We start from the raw sequence: 7,877 nt of genomic DNA on the forward strand, positions 1-7,877 counted from the left end.
TTTGACATGTCAATAATACACCCACAACAATAGGTGGCGCCAAATACGCATGAAACGAGTGTGTCGTGAAATATGTAATGTAACGCGTGTTGTAAAGATCGCGAGTAAAAACTAAAGAAAAAGAAAAGCTTACAGCTGCATGAGTCGTGACTGTCACGTTAGCCTGATGCGACCAAACTCTCTTTGTGATTTTAAAACGTAAGACGGTACCCAGATTTGAAGACGACAGTAAGATTTAACTTCTACTGTTAATAAGATTTTGGTGGATAGCCTAAATGTCCTAATTCAGATGGGCTACCGTTTTTTTTTTTATGGCATATCAAAAAGTGTATATTTTTTAAATGAGATTGTTGGTACATTTGACCAGTTTTTACCATACTTTCAAAACAAAAATTAAAATAGGAAAAATATGCAATATGAAAATAATTGAAGACAAAATGTGCTTTACTGAGAAAAAACAAGATTTGGTTTTTAAAAGCCATTTTCCAAAAGGTACATCTGGAAAAAGGGGGGTCGTCTTATAATCAGGGTCGTCTTATATTCGGGCCAACACGGTAATAAAGGCCTCCTGAAGCGAATTGATGCATTTTTGTAACAACAGTCGTCAGTGCGCCATCTAGCGTATAGGATGACATGCCTTTTTCAAATGAAAGTCACCATGAAATTAAAATGGACTTTCATTATTTATTAATGGTTTATCGTTGCACATTATTATTATTATTATTATTATTAAATGCATGTGTTTTCATAATCTTTAGTAAAAATAGGCCTAACTTTCCCTCCCTCTTACAGTGGCATCTCCCCAATATCTAAACTTAATGGCATGGTTGATTATGATTTCACTTTTTTTACTTTAGTTAGTGTGAAATGTTGCTGTTAGAGCACAAACAATAGCTATAAAGAGCTCAAAGTTCAATGCAAAGGGAGATGTTTTCCTTTAAAAAAATCGCTGTTTAAGGACTACAAAAATGCTGCTAGGGACTACAACAAGCACTAACCCCAATGTTCGCATAACCCCTGTCCCCCGGGAACACACAGCTACCCATAAGGGGGTGTGACGTTATCAAGACACCGTGCACTAGGTGGTTAGCGAATCACAACACACTGGGCCAGCTAACCAATCTGATCCTGATTGCGTATTTCTGAGGGAGAGGCTTCATAGAACCAGGAACTCAACAGATTTTGATGAGAACGGAAACAGCAGTTAAGAATAAAGGTAAAATATGTGAAATATTTTGTAAGTACATATTTTATAATGTAAATTCAAAAAAATGAAGCATGAACTCCAACCAATAAACACAATCAAGCCTTCGAAAAAAGCTGATTGACCACCCATTTAAAGGGGGTCATATGATGCAATTTCAAGTTTTCCTTTCTCTTTGGAGTGTTACAAGCTGTTCGTGAATAGATAAGATCCCTAAAGTCGCAAAGTCTAAAAAACCCAAAGAGATATTCTTTATAAAAGTTAAGACTCGTCCACGCCCTCCTAAAACGCCTCGTTCAAACACGCCCCCACATATCTACATCACTGTGTGGGAAGATTTGCATAACGCCGCCCAAATGTTCACGCAAAGAAAGAAGGCGTAACTTTTATTCTCGCTGTAGTATTGTTGCTGCTGCCGCCATGTCGTGAAGACGCTGTGTGCTTCGTTGTGAAAGCGAAACTACTTTGTTTGGTCTTCCAAAAGAGGACACGACTAGAAATCAGTGGTTAAGTTGTATTTACAACACTGTTCCGATGCGATGCGATGCAATGCAATGCGTAAAAAGACAGTAAGTTTTATAATCTGTAATTATGTCCCCACTGGATGCAACAAAAGCCTCGTTTGTAATGGGTTTTCATGTTTTTGTCTCGTCGCTCCGGGACACGGCATCACAGTATGGTGAGGGGCGTAACATTTCCGTCACACGCTTGAGGTATTCGGCCAATCACAACACACTGGATAGCTGGCCAATCACAGCACACCTCGCTTTTCAGACTGATGAGCTTTGTAAAAATCGACGTGTTTCAGAAAGGCGGGGCATAGAGGAGAAACAATAATGTACAGTATGTGGAAAATAATGTGTTTTTTCTTACCTTAAACCACATAAACACATTTCATTACACCAAATACTGCTCTTTTTTAGCGACGTCATATGACCCCTTTAACAACTATCTCACTAACTATTAATAAACAACAAATTAGGAGTTTACTGAGGCAAAAGTCTTAGTATGTTCTCATTTGTTTCCTTGGTTAGGTGTTCCTCATGTGTCTAGTTTAGGCCCGGTTTACACTAGTGCAGTTTTGTTTTAAAATGGCATTTTAAAATTAAAACGATCCTCATCTACACTGGCTTTTTCACTGCGTTTCAGAAACGATCTCCGTCCACTCTACACAACCAAAAATGCATGTCACATGACCATTCATGCACACTGGGCATGCGCGTAAAAGTGTAAACAGAAAGTTGGTTGCTAGTCACTGGCAGGTACAAGAATGAGCATGGTGGCGAGGAAAAGCATGGACGTCTTTGTTGCCGATTGCTCTACGAACAGCTTGCCTCTTGCACATATATTATTAAATATTGAATTTAGCTGTACAATTGCTGCTAAAACCGGCAACAAAGCCAGGAAAGTTTGCAGTTCAATTTCCATGTTATTGTTTACATGGTTGTTAAGGATACACAGAGTGAATGTGGGCAGCCAAGCCATCGTTTTCAAGGGTCAAAAACACCGTAGCAAAAGTTATGCATTTTAAAAGCAAAAACGCACTAATGTAAACATAGCCTTAGTTCTAGTTATTTAATTATAAAGGCCAATTCACACAGCACAGGCAAACGCCAACAAACAAGTAGGCTGTTGGATTTAGAATTTTATGAAAAATAACATGTTCACACTGCCACAACAGACACTGACAACATAATTTACTGGTGATAACTGAGATGACACCCCGTTTAAATAAGCAAAGTGGTAGCAATTGGACAGGTAGGATCTAAACCATCTTAAAGCCTGCCCTTGAATACCTATATAGTTTTGTAATCGATCTATGAGTATGTCATGGTCTATATCAGGGGTGGCGAACATCGGTCCTGGAGAGCCGCAGCCCTGCAGAGTTTTGCTTCAACCCTAATCAAACACCTGAACAAGATAATCAAGGTATGAACGGTATAGGAAGCTACAGGCAGGTGAGGTTTAATTAGGGTTGGAGCTGAACTCTGCAAGGCTGCGGCTCTCCAGGACCGGAGTTCGCCACCCCTGGTCTATAGTGTTGAACGTAGCACTAAGATCAAGTAAAACTAGCAATGAGATGCAGCCTTGGTCTGACGCAAGAAGCAAGTCATTTGTAATTTTAACAAGTGCAGTTTTGTGCTATGGTGGGGACTGAAACTTTTTCTTAATTTTTTGCAGGAAGGAGCACAATTGAGCAAAAACAACTTTTTCTAAAATTTTAAACATAAACAGAATATTTGAAATGGGTCTGTAATTTGCCAGTTCATTAGGATCTAGTTGTGGTTTCTTAATAAAAGGCTTAATAACCACCAGCTTGAATGGTTTTGGGACGTGACCTAATGATAACGATGAGTTAATAATATTGAGAAGCAGTTCTTCTGCTACTGGTAGCAACTCTTTCAGTAATTTAGTGGGTACAGGATCTAACAGGCATGTTGTTGGTTTAGATGCAGTGATAAGTTTATTTAGCTCTTCCTGTCCTGTATTTGTAAAGCACTGCAGTTTTTCTTTGGGTGCGATGAATGAAGCTGAAGTTCTAAACACTGAAGAATTTAAATTTGTTATTGTATTTCTGATGTTATCTATTTTATCAGTGAAGAAATTCATAAAGTCATTACTATTAAACTGTGCGGGAATATTTAGATTGGGTGGTGTCATATTTGTTAAACTAGCCACTGTGCTAAATAAAAACCAAGGATTGTTTTGGTTATTTTCTATGAGTTTGTGGATATGCTCGGCTCTGGCAGCTTTTAGAGCCTGTCTATAGCTGGACATACTGTTTTTCCACGCAATTCTAAAAACTTCCAAGTTAGTTTTTTCTCCATTTGCGCTCAAGATTACAAGTTTCTTTCTTGAGAGAATTGGTATTACTGTTGTACCATGGCACAGTACGTTTTTCTCTAACCTTTTTCAATTTGATGGGGGCAACAGCTTCTAATGTATTAGAAAAGATAGTGCCCATTATCTCTGACAATTAGTGCTTCATCAACATTTACCAATAGGTCTGAAAGGAAATCTGCAAATTCTGTTAGGAAATCTGTATATGGCCCTGGCGGTCTATACACAGTAGGCAGAGCAAGAGATACGATAGATTTCTTTTGCATATCTGACAGTGTAACATTAAGCATTAGTATTTTGAATGAGTTAAACCTGTATCCTGTCTTCTGAGTAACATTGAGAATCACTATAACACCGCCACCACGACCAGTCTGAAGGGGTTCATGCTTATAACAGTAGCTTGGTGGAGTAGACTCATTTAGACCAATATAATTATCAAAACTATTATCTGTGATCATTTTATTTACAATAACTGCTTTGGGTGCGAGTGATCTAATGTTTAGGAGCCCAAACTTTAAAAATGTTTTTTGTTCATTTATTTCGCTTTTTTTTTTATTTAATCAGGATCAGATTTTTTCTAGAGCCTGAATTAAATTAATATTTTGACCTCACTATTCGGGGAACAGACACAGTATTTATAGATTGGACAGCACAAGTACTTCTATCGTTCTTCTATCACTGAATGCAGCTCGAACGTGTCCTCACCTGCACTCAAAGGTAAACACACATCCACCATTAAAGCAAGCAAAAGTGAGTAAAACAATGAAAATGTGTGTAAATAGAGTATTAGCAATGTAAGCGAGATTAGCGGCAACCACACTGGCGATGCTAACGGGCTATAAGCTAATAGCGGACTTGGGAAATAAAATGTAAAAAACTAGTGATAACAAGGCCCTCTGATTGTTTTTGTTGAAGAATACGATAGGGGATATATTCACACATTATAGAAACGGAAATGATGGTGTATAAAATTGATTTTAAGATAAAAATAGACGATAAAGAATTAATTTGACGGAGCTCAAACTCAAAACATGTGGTAGCAACAAACAGGAGGTGATGTGTAATATCAAGTTGGCCACCAGCTGTAATATGAAGTTGGCCACCTACAGCTGTTTCCAATTAGAAGGACTATTTAAATTGCACTCTTTCACTTTCACATTGCAAAGTATTGTTTTGCTGTTGCGGACTCTACCAAGCGTTTTCATTGCCATTGCCATTATATTGTTTATTTTGTACTTTGGACTGCTCACTTGGATTTTGACCAGAGCCTGTTCTTTTGTATTACTCTTTTGCCTCTGCCTTGGATTACAATGTTTGCTGGATCTTGACCTTGCCTGTTTTGACCACACCGTGTGTAAATAAAGCTCGTACATGGTTCTATCTATAGAGTCCCCATATAGCAATAGTTTTGATCAAACAATTAAATGTCAAACATCGATTTAACCATTGATACTTATAAGTTAAAGTAAATACATTAGAAAACGGCACACTTTCAAGGACGCACATTTAATACATTGGTGGAGTAAGAACATAAGGTAGCCTAAAGGTATAGTCGCACACCGGACGAGAAACGCAGCACCGCGTCTAGGACAACTCACAGGTATTGCACCCAGTTCAAGACAGCAGTCCAAAACAGTTAAATCTAAAAGTTAATTTCAGGAATTAACAAAGTTGCGTCTATGAGTTTGATACGGTGTTTGACAAAACAGCAAACGGAAAGAGAAAGCTCGATCTATAGGCTATTATTAGCTCTCAAGCATACAGACAGAAAGACAAACGTTGTGCTGAAAGATGCAAAATACACAATCTTCCAGCCTAGGATGAAGTCATTATGTACATTAACAATAATGTAGCGAATCAGTTCAAAGGGGAAATATGAATAATTAATTATAACAAGTTACAATTAATGATAAATATTTAGATCCGCTGTAAGTACTTACTTGACATCTCGGTGTCAACTGTCTGTCAATTCTAAGAATGTTAATTTCCTGGTCAAGGAAAATAACTTTCTTATTGTACAATACTACTCCGAGCATGTAGCACAAATCTGCATGATTAGGGATTCCAGTTATGAGCAAACAATGAACAACCTCAAGTGTGATACAAGTAAGACTTTATTAACTACATAAACACTTAAACTAGAAATCAGTTCAAAGGGGAAATATGAATAATTAATTATAACAAGTTACAATTAATGATAAATATTTAGATCCGCTGTAAGTACTTACTTGACATCTCAGTGTCAACTGTCTGTCAATTCTAAGAATGTTAATTTCCTGGTCAAGGAAAATAACTTTCTTATTGTACAATACTACTCCGAGCATGTAGCACAAATCTGCATGATTAGGGATTCCAGTTATGAGCAAACAATGAACAACCTCAAGTGTGATACAAGTAAGACTTTATTAACTACATAAACACTTAAACTAGTCTAACATACACTCTCTCTCTCACACACACACACACACACACACAGTTGGCATAGGAAAAGGGGTTAAAGCTTAAGCAGTAAAGAGAAGAGAAATAAAGACATGAAGCTATGGTACAATTTGATATTCAGCAGATCTACAGCATGAAGGAAACATCAGTTTCTTAGTTCAAACACACCTTTGTAAAAAGGTGCAAATTATACTTAAGTCCCACCTCTCAGGATTTCCAAGCGGGAGGTTGGAAATACTGGGGAGTTTTATGACCCTTTGTCTGAGAGCATGGTAATTTGGATATGGAACTGGATTGGATGTTGATATGCAAACTATTAAAGATTCTTAGAATACTAACATGTTGCACATATTATAGGTATCCACATATTATATACACTCTCAATTAGATAATCCAAAGACAAATTCATAGAGACCAAACATGGTATCGGTGGGGTTATATTAACTAGTGATCTATCATCACACACACACACACACACACACACAAAAAACGTATACAATTCAAAAGACAATATACAAGAACAGTAATGGTTTACACAATGTCCTGAGGAGATGTGTGTTCAGTCACAGAAAAGTTTTTCCCTGAATTAATTAGAGAAGAGTCCATTTTTATGGGCATTGTGTGTCTTTCCTAAGGATAAATGAATTAAGAGTTGCTCTGCCAGCATTCCTTTGAGCAATAAAACCAGGCTTATCAGCATTGGTTGCCATGGAACCAGAGGCCTGTTCTGCCTTTTTGTGGTGTTAGCCAGCATTTCGGGGAAGGGTCCATTGAGCCCTCATAGTTGTCTTGTTGATTGAGGGGTATTACGGAGTATTTGTTAAATAACAAAAAAAATTAAAATTGTGTGTCTGTGTAACGGGGTTGACGAGACGTGAGACATGTGAATCCGTCTGAAAGCTTTCATTTCAGAGACGTGGTCATAACAGGCAGGGTCGAACAATGGCAAACAGGTATGAGGCAGGCAAAACACAAGAATAGTCCTAGGGCTAGCGTAGGTCAACGATCGGCAGACAGAATCACAGGGGCGAGACGAGGATCAGAAACCGATAAAACAGGCAAGGCAAGGCAAAGGCAAAACAAGGAAACACAGACTCGGAACAGGGAACAGGTTAAACAATACTCAGCAGAGAATGGTAGTTTGAGTGAGTGTTATATAGTGAGTGAGTGAGTGATATGAAACAGCTGTGCAATCAGTGCTGTGTGCAATCAGTGAAACAGCTGTGCAATCAGTGCAATGAATGGGATATGTAGTCAGGGGTGATATGCAACAGTTTGTGTTGTGCGAGAGTAAATGTAATGAAAGGGTGAACTCTGGTGGTGATTGAACAGAAGTCCATGGACAGGATTCGTGACAGAGCCCCCCCCCCCCAAAGAGCGGCTTCCAGACGCC

At 38.2% G+C, this 7,877-nt stretch overlaps 1 long non-coding RNA gene across 1 annotated transcript in view; it reads left to right on the forward strand.

The window, feature by feature from the left end:
- The first annotated feature begins 7,419 nt into the window (after positions 1 to 7,419).
- The window catches only part of LOC107552113 (uncharacterized), a 2,918-nt gene continuing 2,460 nt past the window's right edge, over positions 7,420 to 7,877 (forward strand). The window contains exon 1 of the long non-coding RNA XR_001604834.1: positions 7,420 to 7,482. This is a non-coding gene — a long non-coding RNA (uncharacterized lncRNA). The remainder of the gene's footprint in view (positions 7,483 to 7,877) is intronic.

This window comes from Sinocyclocheilus grahami, unplaced genomic scaffold, assembly GCF_001515645.1.
Source record: "Sinocyclocheilus grahami isolate Dianchi unplaced genomic scaffold, SAMN03320097.WGS_v1.1 scaffold441.1, whole genome shotgun sequence".
Lineage (NCBI taxonomy): Eukaryota > Metazoa > Chordata > Actinopteri > Cypriniformes > Cyprinidae > Sinocyclocheilus > Sinocyclocheilus grahami.